Genomic DNA, 18128 nt, shown 5'->3' with positions numbered 1-18128 from the left:
AAACAAGAAGGAGAAAAAAATAGGAACCAAGTCAAAACAATGCAATAAAAAACAAAAAACAAAAAAAATAACAAAAACAAAGGTAAAGTAGAAAAATACGTTACAATAGTCACTAAGGTATAAATAAAACAAAACAAAAATACTCTACTCAAAACAATGCCAGAAAAACAAAACAAAAAACAACAAAATCTAAAACAACGAAAATATAGGCAAAATAAGAAAAACATTACAACTATCACTAAGGTATAAATAAAACAAAACAAAATACTCTACTCAAAACAATGCCACAAAACTAAAACTAAAACAAAGAAAATGAAAGCCAAATAAAAAACACAAATCACTACATCAACCATTAAAGGATAAGAAACGAAACGAAATATAAATCTCAGGAACCATCTAAGCAACGGGGATGAAAGGGAAGAACTAACACGCTGGGAGGGATAAAGACGCAGGGGGATTATAGTCGGGGGCGAGGATTACTTCACATCCTCCTTTGGGCATGACGAGCAGGTGTGAAATTAGCGCCAGGTGAGAAAAGGTGAAGGAGACCCGGAGGAAAGAGGGGGCGAGGGAGGAGAAGAAGGGGGTGAGGGAGGAGGAGGTTGAGGGGTAGGTAGAAGAAAGAAAGGGTTAGAAAAAAGGTGAGAAAATGAAGGGGAGGAAAAGAGAAGGAAGAGAAAACAATAAGAGAGGAGGAGGAGAAGGAGAGTAAGGGAGAAGAGAAAACAGTAAGGAAGGGTGAGGGAGGAGGAAAAGGAGAGGAAATGAAAAAGAAGAGAAAACAGCAAGGGAGGGCGAGGGAGGAGGAAAAGGAGAGGAAATGAAAAAGAAGAGAAAACAATAAAAAAAGTGTGAGAGAGGAGGAAAAGGAGAGGAAGGGAGAAGGAAGAGAGGACTAGAAGAGAGAGGAGAGCATGAGGGAAGAAGTATGAGCGGGAACGAAGTAAGAGATGAAGTGGAGAAGGCAGAAGAGAAGGAGAGGCGGAGAAAGTGGAAGAGAGGAACGTAAAGGAGAGTTGTAATGAACGAGGAAATCTGAATACATGAGGAAGAAAGGCGGGGGAAGGAGAAAGGATACATGAGTTAGGGCTTATGTATATAATGAGGAGGAGGAACTTTATCTTAATGAGTACGAAAAAAACATAAAATCAGCAGCTCTCGCATGTTTGTGAGACCTTAATGAACCAGTGATTAAAGGGAAACGATATACTCATGAAAACACACACACACACACACACACACACACACACACACACACACACACACACACACACACACACACACACACACACACACACACACACACTACAAAGAGAAAAAAAACTGATAGAAATGTAAATTGAAAGATATGAAAGATAATACAGGTCAGTTACATTGCTATCCACGCCATCCACTCCTTCCTTCCACACTTCCCCTTTTCTCCCTGCTTTTTTCCCTTCCTTTTCCATTCCACCCTGCTCCCCTTTCCTTCCCTTCCCTTCATCTTACCTCCCACACATACTATCATCTTCCAATTCATCCTCTCCCCCTCCCTCACTCTCCTTTTTCTAACCCCATCAACCCTCCCTAACTCCTTCTATCCTTCTTCTTCCCTTTCCTCATCAATTCACCCCTTTCAACCCCTATCTTTTCCTATTCCTTTCCACCCTCCCTTTCCTCATCCTTCTCCTTCCTCATCAGTTCTTCCCCCTCTCACCCCTATCTTTCTCTATCCACCTCCAACCCTCCCTAACTCCTTCCACCATTTCGCTCCCTCATCCATTCTCCTTCCCATTCCTCCCCCTCTCACCTGTTCCCATCCAGCCTCCTTAACCCCTTCCATCGTTCCCCCTTTTCTCCCTTACTCTTCCCCTCCCTCATACACGCACCTCACCTGAGCGGGCCAGCCAAATCCCGCTCACCTGCCGTGTTTATGAGGCTCATCACCTGCCAATTGAAAGTCGAATTGCAGATCAGCCCGAGAGAGCGCGCGGCAGCATCCTGATCTGTTATCTGCATCCCCGCTATTGAGTCGGGAGATGGAGAGAGCGATAAGGGAGATGGAGGAATGGGGGAAGGAGGGAGAGATGGAGAAATGGAGGGAGGAAGGATGGGAGGAATGGGCAAGTGATAGTGGAGTTGGTGTAACGGAGGAAGAAGGGAGAGATGGAGAATTAGAGTAAGGAAGGATAGAAGGTGTTGGAAAGAGAGTGCATAGAGGAAGAAAGGGATGAAAGGAGGAAAGAAGGTGAAGAAAAAACGAAGAAAGAATGGATGACGGAAGATGGAATGAAACGGAGAGGGTCTGAACGGAGGGAGGAAAAGGAGAAAGACTGAAGGGGAGAGGGATGAAGAAGAAAAGAGAAGGGGTGAAGGAGGAAGGAAGGAAGGAAGGAAGGAAAGAAATGGAGGGCGGGTAATAGGACGGGAGAAGATAAAAGAGAGGAGAAGGAAGAAGGAGGAAGGAGGGATGGGAGAGGAGGGAGAGGGAGAGACAAAATGAAGGAGTTGGAGGTAAATGGTTGTAGTAAAGAAGAAATATGATAGGCAGGAGAGCGTAATGGCGGAAAAAGAGCGGGAGAGAGACCGAGACTGAAAAGATCGTAATCAAGATACACAAAAGCAAGCAAATAATAAGTGAAAACGAGGAAACGAGAACTCCGAAAACCGCAACAGAAGAAAAAGAAAAGAAGATACGAAAAGAAAGTTGAAAAGCGTTGTAGCAAAAAAAAAAAATGTTGAGGGGATATACGAAAAAGGAAAGAAATAAACGACAACGATAAAATAAAATTAGTTAGGTATAAGAAAAACTAAAGACTAAAAAGGAAAGAGGAAAGAAAGAAATAGTGGAGAACTGAAAAATAAAATGGAAGAAGAGAAACACGAGTGAGATGTGAAAATGCAAATCAGAAGAAAAGAGAAGAGATAATTACAAGAAAAATGTGAAAGTAAGGAAAGAAGAAAGACATGGCAGAGAGGAGAAGAAACGGAGGAAAATGACATGGAAGAAATGAGAGAAAGGAAGGGTAAGTGGGAGAGGAAAATGACGGGAAGGAGACAGAAGGAGAGACAAGGGAAGGAAATGAAGGCAAATAAAGAGCATAGAGAGAAAGAAGATGTGGAAGGGGAGAGGAGAGAAAAACGATGGGGAGGTTAAAAGGAACAAAGGGACGAAGATGACAGAGAAAGGTGGAAAAATAATAGGAAGAGGAAAGAAAGGTTGAGAAAGAGAACGACGGGGAAGAGAAAAGAGGAAAAATAGTGGGGAGGAGGAAAGAGAAGGGGAAAGGAGATAAACGGAAGGAAAATGACGAAGACGAAGAAAAAATGAGGAAGAGGAGATATAAGTAAAAGGAAAAGCGAAGGAAAATAGTGGGGAGTAGGAAAAGAGGAATAGAGGATCGACGGGGAAGGGAAAAGAAAAAAAAATAGTGGGGAGGAGGAAAGAGAAGGGGAAAGGAGATAAACGGAAGGAAAATGACGAAGACGAAGAAAAAAGGAGGAAGAGGAGATATAAGTAAAAGGAAAAGCGAAGGAAAATAGTGGGGAGTAGGAAGAGAGGAATAGACGAACGTGTGACTGGGAAGAGGAAAAGAGAGGAAAAAAACCGAGCAGATGAAAGCAGGGGCGGAAGAATGAGTTAGGAGCGAGGGAGGAGGAGAGAGAAAGAGGGAGGGGAGGGATTGCTTGGGAATTCAACCCCCTCCCCCGCCCCCTCCCCAGCACGCCGGGGTATACACATAAGGTCCCCGATAAGCAATTAAGGAACCAACACCATACAACTGTACACTCCTACTGTCTTCCTTCTCCCCCACACCTGTACCTTCCTATAATTAACTCACTTCATTTTCTTACTGTACATAACTACTAATTAACTACTAAAGATCTATTGATTTAAAAAAGAAGGGGAGAGTGGGAGAAAATGAAAAGAGGGGAGAGGCTATGGCGGAGGAAAGGAGAAGTCGGTAAGGGAAACGACAGAGAGGATAAGAGAGAGAAGTGGCGGGGATGAAGGATAATTTAAGAAGCCGTCAAACAAGGTGGGATGGTTACCTTTGATGCAATGAAGGTATTCACTCCCCGACCACCGCCACCGACACCCACGCCTCCTGCCAAGCTCTCTGCCGATAAGAACAAGGAAAATGGATTAAGTCTTGCAGAACACATGGCCCACTATTACGTATTCTCTCTCTCTCTCTCAAATGCTCAAATGCAGGGTAATTGATCAAATATTATTAAGACTTTACTCATGTTTATATCTATCTAACTCCTACTATCAATAATAATAACAGTAAGAAGACGAATAAGAATAGAAAAATAATAATAGTAATAAAATGCAAATGAATATGAATAGATTAATATGAATAATGATAATGATGGCAATAACAGCAACAACAACAACAACAGCAACAACAGAAGTATAATCAATGCAGGAGATGAAGCAACAACACCCAAAAGTACAAATCAAAGCGATGATTAACACCACCGCAGCATCCGATCAGCGTCACGCCGCCTCATCTGTGCTTGTTTGTGTCCAGGTGAGCGTGAGGGAAGCATGTTCTCTCTCCATCAAGTGCATGACCCCCTTCTCCCCACTGACTCTCCTCTTACCACGCAAACAATCCCCCTTACTCCAACTCATCACCTCCTCGCCCTCGCCTCCTCACCTTCTCACCTCACCTCTCTGACTCCCTCCTTCCCCTTCATTGCTCTGAAACGCCTGACCAGTGACTCACCTCTCCTCACCTTCCTCTTACCACGCAAATAACCTTATCTATCTCTCCCAACCCAAGTCCTCCCTCTTACACCCTCGAACATCATCTCTCTCAATCCCTCTTACAACTAACTACCCTCCCCGCAGCCATTTCAAGCTCAACTACAGGCTGATCCCGCTCTTCAGTACATAATTATTACCATGGATTGCTAACCTTAAATATCGTGTAAATAAAGGAGAGGAGAAAAGAGTATGACTATGACCAAACAGATGATTTCTACGAGTCGTTTTGTAGTGTGCAATGAGTCGAGGCGCCGAAACAAAGGAAGGACTGGACGAAACGGTTGAACATTACTTAATCGGTTCTTTGTGTTTTGCCTTACCTATTTCTTTTTCCCAGCCTTCTTCTCCGTCTCTTTTTTCTCCTTATTTTTTATCCGTATGCACTTGTGAGCCCGTTTCAATACTCTACGGTGGTTTTAAGGCACTACTTCAAGAATACCTGTTCTAACACTACAAACACCAATCATTCTCCTTTCCTCATCTTCCATCTCCATCACACGGAGAATTCAAATGCAAACCTATCACACTACCTATACTTCCATCCTCCTTCTTCTATTTCACTCCTATGTATCCTCATCCTCTTTCCTACCCTATTTTTCTCCCTAAAACACTATGACGAGTATACACTGGCACACCTCTAATCCCCTCTCCACTCCACTTCCCTTCTTCTCCCCTTGCTTTTAGACCCGCATACCAAAGCCTCCTTATTCTCTTTTCACTCTTCCCCTTTTTACATAACCCATTACTACCTCCATCCCCTCATAGCCCTCCACTGCCCTTGCACCCTTAAGATCTACCCCATTTATTCCTCCTCCTCCTGCTCCTCCCCACCACCACCACCACCACCACCGCAGATACACACCCTTTCTCATGCAAATTTTCTCCCACTGCAGTTTGAGGTCACCAGCGCTGATCTGCCGGGCTATGGCGGCTCCACGCATTATGAGGCTGGAGATCTTGGCCTTTTCTTCCTCTTTTTTTCCTCCCTTTCCACTTTTTTTTCTCTCGTCATGGGGTATGGGGAGGGAAGGAAGGAAGGGAGGGAGAGATTGGGGAAGGGAAGGAGGCAGGGAGGTACAATGGAGACAGGGAGGGAGGGAGGGAGGGAGGGAGGGAGAGAGGGCAAAGGAAAGAGGCTGTGTATGTCTTTGTGTGTGTGTGTGTGTGTGTGTGTGTGTGTGTGTGTGTGTGTGTGTGTGTGTGTGTGTGTGCTTCATCTGGAGAGTCATAAATATTAAGTAATTACCTGGCCATCAATCTGTTCAGGTATATTTGCTTTGTTGTTGTCTTTGTTTTGGCTCAACCGCGCTCAAGATGTCAGACCGTGCATGTTAATTAAGGAGACTGACAATAATACTAAGACTAATAATAATAATAATAATAATAATAATAATAATAATAATAATAATAATAATAATAAGTGATAATAATTGCAAATCGACATAATTAGAAAGGCAATGTTTATGTTGTGGCATGAATGAGACAGGGGAAGAAGTTATATAAATGAGGAAGAAGTGGATATGAAAGTACAGAAAGAAAGAACGAGTGAGAAAGGGGAACAAAGGAATGAGACGAGAAGAGTAAAAATAAGAGAAGAGAAGGGAAGAGATGAGAAGGTAAGAGAAGGGAAGGGAAGTTAAGGGAAGAAGAGGAAACGGAAGGGAAGGAAAAATAAGAAAAGGGAAGAGAAGAAGAAAAAGGAAAATGAAGTTTGGAAAATATTGCAAGTAAAATAAATCAATGAGACACGAGTAACGAATATATGTAAGGATGGAAGGAGAACGGAAAGAGGATGTGAAGGTCAGGTAACTATAAGAAGGGAAATGAAAGGAAAAAAAACCGCATTTGACGTGGGATGGACACGAGACATCTCTTTAGGTTTGTTTGTTTATATGTTGTCCGTCTGTCTGTCCGTCTGCCTGTCACTCTTTTCTTCTCTTTTAAATTACCATATATGTGGGTGTGAGGGGAGCTTGATTTGCAGAGAAGCGCCATGAATGAAGGGATGGCAAGTAAAAGAGAGAAAGAGACAGAGGGAGGAGTTAAAGTAAGATATAGCGATCGTTAAAAAAAGTACTGGAAGAGGCAAAGGAAGGAAATAAAACAGAGGAAAGGAGAAGAGGCAAAATTAAGTGGAGTGAAGGTTGGGGGAAGGGAGTTGGTGGGGGGGTGTACGGGCGCCTCTCCCTACCCCCTTCCGGTACTGTGTGGTGGGTGTAGGGGGGCAGTGGGGGCTTGTTGGGGAGGCGTCACCCTGATGGCATTTCAGTATAAGCAAACGCGGACGGCGGGAGTCGGCGGCCATTTATTTCTATTAAGCCTCTAATGTGCCTTTGTCCGGAGGAGGAGGAGGAGGAGGAGGAGGAGGAGGTGGAGAGGAAGAAGAGGAGGAGGATTGGGGGAGATAAGGGAATGAGGGAGGGAGGTCTAGATGAAAGAAGGGATAGATATAATAGGTAGCAAGATAAGGGAGATGGATGGAAGAGGGATGGCAGGTAAGGGAGAAAGGGGGAGAAGAGGGGGAAAGAGAGGGGGGGCGGGAGTGGGGACGAAGGAAAAAAGGGGGAAGGGAGGAAAGAGGAGGAGAGGGAGGGGAAAGTTAAATGTTAATGAGAGAGGGAATGATGGAAGCGAGTGAGGAAATGAGATTTTATTTACAGGTGCAAGAAAATGAAGGATGAAGGTAAGAAGAGAGAGAGAGAGAGAGAGAGAGAGAGAGAGAGAGAGAGAGAGAGAGAGAGAGAGAGAGAGAGAGAGAGAGAGAGAGAGAGAGAGAGAGAGAGAGAGAGAGAGAGAGAGAGAGAGAGAGAGAGAGAGAGAGAGAGAGAGAGAGAGAGAGAGAGAGAGAGAGAGAGACACGTAAGTTTATGTATATACTCATTTCTTAACACACACCCGTGCCAGCCAGGCGGAGTGACACGCTTCCCACTCCTGCCGTCCAGGTTTAGGAGTGTGTTGAGATTTTATTGACTTAATATGTCTTGCTCGATGCAGATTCACACACAAAAAAACATACCGATGAGGTTCGTGGATGAAAGTTATGATGACATTAATGAAGAGAAAATATGCTATAAACGAAAAATAAAGTTGAAGTTAAATATATTACAATTACTACCACTACTACTATTACTGCTGCTACTACTACTACTACTACTACTACTACTACTACTATTACTACTACTTCTACTACTACTACTACTACTACTACTACTGCTACTACCACTTCAGCTACTACTACTACTACTACTACTACTACTACTACTACAGGTACTACTTTTACTACTACTGCTGCTGCTACTAACTACAACTACTACTATTAATAATGACAATGATGATAGTAAAATAATATCAACAACAATAATCGACAAGAAACCAACACTTCATATTGGTGGCAGTCACTCACTTCTTTCATGCCCCACAAACCGAGAAGCCCCTATGGACGATATTCCGGCACTGTTTCTTCACGTCTTCGTCCCTTTGACTCGAGCCAGGCAAAGGTGTTTCACCGGACATAATATACTGACTGATATGTTACTTCTTACTTTCACACAATTTTCACTCAAATGTAAACGTCAAGAGAAAAAAAAAATTGACGGACAACGCTGAAAACAATGCTGGTTCCACTATCGCTGGTAGAAAAAAACAACAACTATGGCCAACATTACCAAACGCTTTCGGCTCACACACAACAAATATTTTCAAAGTCCACAAAGAAGATAAGTCTGGTTTTTACGAGTATTCTTCACATTCATGATGCAGAAACCTTGTCAAAACTATACCTACAAGAAGACTCATAAAACTATCCATAGAAATACCCACAACCTCAACGAAAGCCTCATCCGTTGTGGTTGTGTACGTCTCGCAAACCTGAGAATGTTGATCTGTACTGTGCCACAAACATACAAATAAACACGACCTGAGAGGAGCGTGTTTTACTCCATGTGCTGGACAGGTGTGCGTGGACAGGTATAAGTATGCAAACGCCCCCTACTGGGTCTGGGTATAAAGGGAGGCCCGAAAAAGTACCTGTGTGTGTGTGTGTGTGTGTGTGTGTGTGTGTGTGTGTGTGTGTGTGTGTGTGTGTGCTGGATTCCGTGTGCGCTAAAAGGCGTGTGCACGAAGTCGCATTTGGTCCATAATGCTTGAGTACGACATGAAGGGAATGCTACGGAGGGAGGTAAGGGTCGTTTTCTCTCTCTCTCTCTCTCTCTCTCTCTTAAATTTTTTCCCTTTTTCTTCTTTTTTTTCTTTGTTTCTTTCTCTTTTACTTTGCTTCTTTTTCTTTTTCTTTCTGTCACCCACTTACTCACTCACTCACTCACCCAATGTCTGTCTGTCTGTCTTTCTGTCTGTCTGTCTGTCTGTCTGTTTGTCTGTGTGCCTGTCTCTAGGCTTTTAAAATTTTACAACTTTCCAATCAAATCTTTATGACCTTCCAACAAGTATTAGTCTTGGATTCATTTATTTTCTTTTTTAACCGACTAAGGAGCAGAACATGTGTCTCGCCGTCTATCTCTTCACGAACAGCCGAGGGAATAAAACTGCAACACATCATGAGATATACATAACCTCCACATCGATTAGTCTCAGGTATTTAGGTGTCGCATTCCTGCCTATTACGGAACATTATAACGGGAAGGAGCAGGAGACGCTGAATATTTATGTGGCGAGTTTAGTGCGTGGTTTTATTAGGCATTTGTGGTTTTACTCTCACCCGCAACATAGCTCCCACAGAGCAGACACACTTTCCTTTGATTAATTTTCCTTCATCTTCATTTGGTTCTCTCGCATAGCAATTAATTTTCTTTACTGTGATGAAGTAACATACATTCTCTTTCTCTCTTGCGTTGCTCTAATGGTGTTTTATTATTACCTCTAAATTATCTTAACTTTTTCTTTTATTGTTCAGTTTTCCTTTTCATCCAGTCTGTTCTCCTTTTAACAGACCTTCCCCTATTTCACTTCCTTCTCTTTCTCCTCCTCCTCTTTTTCCTCCTCTTCTTTTTCCTCCTCTTCTTTTTTCTCCTCCCCATTTTCCTCCCCCTCTTTCCCGTCCTCCTCTTTCTCTTATTTTCTCCTCCTCATCTTTCTTCCTTTCGTATTTTCCTCTAACGTAGACGAAATATGCTCCCATTTACGTTTACGATCTCACTCACACACACACACACACACACACACACACACAAACATACACACACATACACACATTTAATTGGATCAAATGCACACGAAGTTGGAACCTCTACCAGATAGTTAGTTTAATTTGCATATTACTTACCCAATTACGTGCAAGTGAAAGGTACACGTAAAAAGGTATGTGTGTGTGTGTGTGTGTGTGTGTGTGTGTGTGTGTGTGTGTGTGTGTGTGTGTGTGTGTGTGTGTGTGTGTGTGTGTGTGTGTAAGTACGTATCTTTGGTTTAAACGATCCAGACTTTTGCCCAGACGAATTTAATGAGAGAGAGAGAGAGAGAGAGAGAGAGAGAGAGAGAGAGAGAGAGAGAGAGAGAGAGAGAGAGAGAGAGAGAGAGAGAGAGAGAGAGAGAGAGAGAGAGAGAGAGAGAGAGAGAGAGAGAGAGCAAAAAAAAAAAAAAAAAACTTGCATACATTTTCTGTTGCTGCGATTGCCTTTAGCGAAATAGTCAGTCTGATGAGGTGATTGAGGTCAGGCGGGAGGGGGGAAGGGGGGAAGGAAGGTGAGGAAGGGAGGGAGGGAGACAGGAGGGGAGGAAAAACGGAGGGGAAGGTGAAAGGGGGAAGGAAGAGGGAGAGAGAAGTAAGATTGAGGTCAAGAAGCAAGAATATGGATAGCAAATGAGGGAGTTTGAAGAAAGGAAAAAGAGAAGGAGGAGAAGGAGAAGAAAGAGAAGGAGAAACGTACGTAGATAAAGAAACGATTAAAGGGGTGTGTCTGAGGAGCGAGGAAGGGAACACGAAGGAGTGGAAACGCATTTAAGAACCTGAAGGAAGATACAGAAGATACAGAAAACAGGGAGAAAGAAAAAGGGGATGAAGTACACTCAGGAAAGGATGAATTATGGGACAGGTAAGATTCTACAGGTATACGGAGGTAGGTGAGAGTGAGCACAGGTGATGGGCTTCAGGAACGAGTTATTAAAGGTGAAGAAAGGTGGAAACAGGTAAGTAAAAGGCATACGAGTTCAGGTGAGTAAGTACAGGTGGGTAGGGGTGGAAGAGAGGTAAGTAGGAGATGAATGACTTTAGGTACGAGGAAAAGAAGGGATGATGTGTATGGGTTCAGGTAAGTGGAATAGATCAAGGTGGTGTTAAGAAGTGGATGAGTTCAAAAGACTGGAGGTAAGTTAAGGTGCAAAGTTCATCAGAATAAAGTGGATGTGTTCGGGTGAGTGGACGTAACTAAAGTTTGGAAAAATGTGGTTAAAGAGTGGATTGGTTCTTTCAAGTGGAGGTGTGACGAGGTGGGATAAAGATGGATCGGAGGTGAAAAAAGACTATGGAGTGGAGGTGAGTAAAGGTGATATAAAATGGGTAAGAGGTAAATGAGGTGAGGTGAGATGAAGTGAGTAAAAATTGGATAAACGGGAGAATGAAGTGGAGGATACAGTTGGAAGAGTAAATGAAGGTGGGACAAAAGTAATAATTAAGAGGTGGATGAGTTCAGGTAAGTGGATGTAGATTAAAGAGAAATGAAGGTAAATATCAGATAAAAGTGTTCTTGAGAGTGGATGCGGGTAAAAGTAAGTATGATGTGGAAGATTTCAGGTATATATAGAAGGGATAAGAAGGGCGAAGGAGGATAGAGAGGGATAAAGGAGGGTAAGTGGTGTTTGGAGGGATGGTGGGTGAAGGAACTATATGGGTAGGATGAGACAAAGTTGAGTAAGAGGCGGGGGTGTTCTCGTCAGCACAGATCCCTCCACCCAGCACACGTGACCACCTACCTGTGCTGAGTAATAAGGTTAATGACTCCTCCATTGCATTAACACACACACACACACACACACACACACACACACACACACACACACACACACACACACACACACAAATGCAATATATACACATACCTATTTTCTTGGTTCACATGGTTATACACAAACAAACACAATATTATTCTTTAACCAGATCTCTCTCTCTCTCTCTCTCTCTCACACACACACACACACACACACCTTAAAGCGGCCTATGATGTCACACACGGACCTGGTTGCGTCACACCGGTAAACACCAGCCGTGACGTCAGCCGCATGCGCAGCCCAGGGAGGTGAGCTCGTCCGTCCCATACTAATCAGCGGGAGCACCTGGCGACCCCCTCCCGGATTCATGTGCTACGACAAACAAACAAGGAGGATACTACTACTACTACTACTACTACTACTACTACTACTACTACTAATAATAATAATAATAATAATAATAATAATAATAATAATAATAATAATTTTACCACCACTACTGCATCTACTACAATTACATCTACAATAACAACATCAACAAATGCTACTGCTACAACTATTACTATCACTTCTACTACTACTACTGCCACTACTACTACTACTACTACTACTACTACTACTACTACTACCACCTCCAGAAGTTACTTAATATTCGGGTGAACTTTTTCTTCCTCTCTTCTCTCTACTACCAGTCGTCACCAACCCTGACCTACACTACACGCTACGGTCTTGCGCTTTACACTAACTGGATCGAAAAATAAGTACCTATGGAGTCTGCATGCAGCAAAATACGGACCTTGTAAATCTTCCACCACCTGTCCCCCATACTCATGAATTTATCTAACATTTTCTTGAAAGTTTCCACCGTATTCACACTCATCACATGACTTGCAAGACTCACTCGTCCACAATTCTGGTCGTCAAAGAATTCTTCACTATGTCTTTATGCAATCTAAATTCCATCAGATATTTTATTCTATCTAGTTTGTGGTCTTGCTATGAGTATTCAGGACCCGCATCTCCGCTGTAACCATCCCTACCACCATCACTATATATCCCCCCCCCCACAACCACCACCACTATTCTCAACACCATCTTCCAATCCTACCACCATCATCACTACAGCCACCCTCACCTCCATCACCAATCCCGCACTGCCACCACCACCAATCCCCTTCACAACTACCACCACCACCACTACCGCCAATCCCCTTCACCACTACTACCACCTCACCCCCACCCCCACCATCACCACACAGCTGGAGACTGGCCAGCACTTTTAAGTACCACCACTTCGAATCTAGAGCAACACGAATGGCCAAATGTTCCTTGCTTGTTTTTCCTCCCAGACGCGGCTTTCGACACTGCTACACTTCCCGGACGTACTCTAACCCTACGCGGGGCTTCGGCGGGTGGTATGGCAAAGGGAATGTCTCTGAGTGGGATGGACTGTCTTTATTATGGTACAGAACCGAGAGAAGCAAGAGGAGTCGTGTTGTAGGTGCTCTGTCCCGTGTCACAAGCAAGGGCTCCGGCGGGGGGTGCGAGAAGGGAATGTTCGAAATGGGAGGGACGGTCTTGATTGCGGCACCACTCCGAGGAACGCAGAGCAAGCCGCTGTATAGGTTAGGGTTCTTTAAGGTTCAGGTCGCGCTATCAAGTACTGGGTAGCTGGAGACTTCTCATTCAGGTCCCCACTTTTCATATATTGATAACTAAATATTCCAGTAGACAGGGACACACAGACCTTTGTACTATAGGGATGCTTCGAAATAAGCATTGCGAGAAATACTTGGAACAGAGTCGCTGATATCGTTAGAGCGTTTTTGTTTTAAGTATTCTCTCCAGTGCCAAACAGCAAGTAAGCAAAATGAAATAATAAAAGAAGCATAAAATTTAGCATTAATGCGTCATAAAGGTGAATATGTACTTAAAAGAGAAGACATTTGGGGAAAATGTAGAAATTCAGCAACTTTATCTACTACTACTACTACTACTACTACTGCTGCTGCTGCTGCTACCACTACTACTATTACTACTACTACTGATACCACTACTACTATTACTACTACTACTACTACTACTACTACTACTACTACTACTACTACTACTACTACTACTACTACTACTACTACTACTAATGATTCTACTACTACTACTACTACTTCTTCTTCCTCCTCAGGTAAGTGAAATGATAAAGTCAGTGTCTGTGAGGCAGGATGGACAGTCTGTATTGTTGTACAGAAATGAGCGACGCAAAAAAGGTTACATTGTACTTCTGTTCACCTCCAACGTCCTTTACAACGGTTCAATTGTCTTTTATTTCCCGAGGAGAAAGTCATCAATCCGACTCGTCATCGTCGACACTTTTTGTATAGTGATCAAACTGAATCCAATAAATCTTTACGAGTCCGATAAATGAGGATGTGGTGAAACTAGGAGAAAAAAATAAACAATGTCAATGACATCCTTTCCAAAGACGCTTCTTAATTAATGTACAACTATGAAACTATTAGAAAAAAATAAAATAAAATATCTTGCTATACTATCCAAAAACGTTTCCTGAATATACAACTATTGGACTATGAGGAAAAAGAAACGATATCAATATCATGCTATCCAAAGACGTTTCCATAATGTACAACTATACTCACAGAGGCAAAAGAATTAGATTACACCGTTTGGGCTGCGAGGAATGAAGCGCTGAAGCAGTAGTAGTAGTAATAGTAGTAGTAATATAGTAGTAGAAGTAGTAGTAGTAGTAGTAGTAGTAGTAGTAATAGTAGTAGTAGTAGTAGTGTCGTGTTAATGTTCGTTCCTCATTTTCTAGATCACTTTTTCTTCTTCCTGAGTAATAACGGAGGAGCTTAAGAAGTTTTGAACACACCGTAACTATAAATGAGCAGGATTTTATTTTCAAACCTCTACGTTATGAATTAGTTGCGACTTCATATACATAAAAAAAATAAAAAATCACGTTCAAGTGACAATGATTGATGGACAACTAATTACTAACTTTCTACGCTATCATTTCGGCAAAGTAATTTCATGCATTTTCGACTCCCTCGGCAAAAAAATAAAAAGAAACCGAAAATAATCATGTCAAATACAATCACAAATTACGCGACTGTTGGAAGCGGGCATTCGTCACGCAAGACACACGGGGGGAGACCAGGACGGAAGGTGGGGTGGGGGGGGTGGGGGGGGACGGGGGCATCACGACACCTGAGGACCTAAACTTGATGTACCTTAACAATAACACGCATTGAGAGTATAATAAAAGGAAAGAAGTGCATCGATAACATAATAGAAAAGAAAGGAGAGAAGTGGGTCGATATTATGATGAAAAGAAAGGAGAGAAGTGGGTCGATATTATGATGAAAAGAAAGGAGAGAAGTGGATCGATATAATGATGAAAAGAAAGGAGAGAAGTGGATCGATATTATGATGAAAAGAAAGGAGAGAAGTGGATCGATATTATGATGAAAAGAAAGGAGAGAAGTGGATCGATATTATGATGAAAAGAAAGGAGAAAATTGGATCGATATTATGATGGAAAAAAAAAGTGCATCGACATTATAATAAAAAGAAAGGAGAGATGTCCATCGATAAAATGATTAAAAGAAAGGAGAGAAGTTTGCTATGAAGTTTGCAAATACATGTAAACCATTAAAGCGAGTGGGAGAGGAGAGGGTTGAGAGGGAAAAAGTTTACGTTTAACCTCTATATTTTCTTTATCACCTTGAGCCTGTCTCCTCTTACCTTATAAAAACACCTTATAAATTACGCTTAACAATGATATACAGCGCCATCATGAACAGGCCAAGGGAGGTAGGAACTGAGCCATCAAGATTACAAATGTATCTATGCACCGCTAAACAAGGCAGGTGACGCTGAACTGACTAATTAATCTCAGGTGACTCTCAACATCAGGTAACTCAACGTCTTAATAAAACTCCGATCTTGACAACTCCTTTATCAAGCTCTTTGTCTGCCTGTTTGTCTGCTTGCCAGCCGCTGTATTTTGATCCCAAGCACCCCGTTGCTCATCCTGGTCACCTGTTGATTTATGCGTTATGTTACCTGTCGCATGCCTGTGTCTCCACCTGGCGGCTCCTCACGCGGCTTATTAGGCTCATTACCTCACGGCATCTGTGGCTCATGTCTCTTTTGTGTGTATATATGATTGACTGTGTGGGGAGGGAAGGGGGTTGTGGGTGTGAGGCGTGTGTCTGGTGGTGTTGCGTGGGTGAGTGTGGGGGTGTGGGGGTTGTGTGTGGGTGGGTGTGTGTGTGGGGGGGGGGTATGCAAGCAGTTTTAAAGTTATGACGTAAAACTCTAAATATTCGCATCAGTATTACTTTTTTTGCGTCATTCCATCATTCCCTTCTTCCTTCAACTCAAGGTTACCAGTCTTATTACCGTTTCCCTTCAACTTTTCCGTTCTCCTTTTTTACCCCCCAATTACTCTTCTTTTTCCCCTGCACCTCTAAGGCCATTTTTCCCTTTAAGACTTTTGCGCGTCATTATCAACAGATTTGCATGCACTTACCTCCAATTATAGGGCCATTAGGGGGCGAAATGGCTCAATGTATTGCCGCAGATTAGTCGCTGTTCCGCCTGATACATTTTATAATCGTCCACTCAGTCATCATTAGCAGTACTTTTTGCAGACGATAATTACAACTTTTTCACCCATTTTCCGTCACTTTTCCTGTTCCGTTTACCTCAATTTTTTTTACCGCTAGGTCAATCGCTTCCTTCTTTACCCTGTTTTCGTTTTCTTTGTCGCGAATCAATAACGGTACTAACATGATTTTTATCCGGTTATTTTTGTATTCCTTTTTTTCCCTTTTTTTCTGCTCGTCTTCTTACCGTATATCTTTCATCTTAACCGCTATGTGAATTTCGTCCTTCTTTACCCGTTTTCGTTTTCTTTGTCGCGAATCAATAACGGTACTAACATGATTTTTATCCGGCTATTTTTTTTATTCCTTTTTATCCCTTTTTCTGTTCGTCTTCTTACCGTATATCTTTCATCTTAACCGCTATGTGAATTTCCTCCTTCTTTACCCGTTTTCATTTTCTTTGTATCCAGTCTTTTCTGTTTCTTTAAGTTTTATTTTGTTATTACTTTTTCCCTTTTTTTTTTGTTCGTCTTCTTACCGTATATCTTTCATCTTAACCGCTATGTGAATTTCGTCCTTCTTTACTCGTTTTCGTTGTCTCCAGTCAATAATATTCCATACATCTTTTCTGTTTTATTAAGTTTCCTTTTAATATATTCCCCTTTTACAGTTTGTTTTCTTACCGTTTATCTTTATTTTCCACCGTTATGTTAAGCTCTTCCTTCCATTCTCTAATCTAATCTAATCTTCCATCTATTCTCTAATCTAATCTAATCATCCTTCCATTCTCTAATCTAATCTAATCTTCCTTCCATTCTCTAATCTAATCTAATCTTCCTTCCATTCTCTAATCTAATTTAATCTCTAATCGTTTTCTTCGTCTCCACTCAATAACATTTCTTGAAGCATTCCAACCCTATATTCTTTTTCTTTAGGATCATAACCTTCCCATTTTCTGTTAATTTTCTATACCAAATCATCTTATTATATTCCTTGTAGCATTTTTTTTCTCATTCTCATATCAGTAACATGCCGAGGGACACTCTTACCCCATCAGAGCTGTATTTTCATCCTCATTTACAGCTTATCCTCTTTTCCCGTTGTTCTTTTTTTTTTGGTACATTTTTACAGTCGCTAAGCTTTCCTCCTCCCTGCCATTTTTTCTCTTTCGTCGCCTCCACTCAAAAGCATTACAAAGAACAGTCCCCGTCCATGTTAGCAGGAAATGACACGACTGGATTTAAGGAGCTTATCAATGGCTTGTTTTAAGAGTTAAGTTCCTTCATTAATCAACCTGTCTGACGCCCCCAGCGGTACACGACTTTCTGGGTTACTGGACTGAATGAGACGCTTCAACCATGGCCTCAAGTGTGACTGGAGAACAAGGAGAGAGGAATGAAAGAGGGATAAGGATAGGAACGTGATGAAGGTCAAAGCAGGCAATGCAAAACGGAGGGAGCAAGCAAAGAAAGAGGGAAAGTAGAGAATAAGGAGAGAAAAGAGGGATGGATTGTGTGATGGTGGGAGAAGGAAAGTGAGCTAAGGAGGGCAGGCAAGGAGAGAGATGAAGAGAGAAAGAGAGAATGATTTAATGAGGAAAGGAGAGAGAAAGGGAATTAAGGAAAAGGCCGGTGGGAAAGAGAGTTATTATGTCAAAAGGAAATGAAAAGTGAGAGGAGGTAGTTAAGAAGAGAAGGGAGAGAGGGAACTAAGGAAGGAGGAAGATGGTGTGAGATAAGGTGGATAGGGGAGTAAAGTGCATGGGAATGAATGTGGGATGGAGTGGTTTAAGATATAGGGTTTAGGTG

General features: G+C 42.3%; 1 long non-coding RNA gene across 1 annotated transcript in view; it reads right to left on the bottom strand.

Moving 5' to 3' along the window:
* Positions 1 to 18128, bottom strand: part of LOC127004719 (uncharacterized) — a 32248-nt gene that overhangs the window by 11124 nt on the left and 2996 nt on the right. Inside the window, exon 2 of the long non-coding RNA XR_007757935.1 lies at positions 4033 to 4100. This is a non-coding gene — a long non-coding RNA (uncharacterized LOC127004719). The remainder of the gene's footprint in view (positions 1 to 4032; positions 4101 to 18128) is intronic.

The sequence above is a fragment of the Eriocheir sinensis genome, chromosome 28, assembly GCF_024679095.1.
Source record: "Eriocheir sinensis breed Jianghai 21 chromosome 28, ASM2467909v1, whole genome shotgun sequence".
Lineage (NCBI taxonomy): Eukaryota > Metazoa > Arthropoda > Malacostraca > Decapoda > Varunidae > Eriocheir > Eriocheir sinensis.
This window is presented reverse-complemented; position numbering and strand designations above follow the sequence as displayed.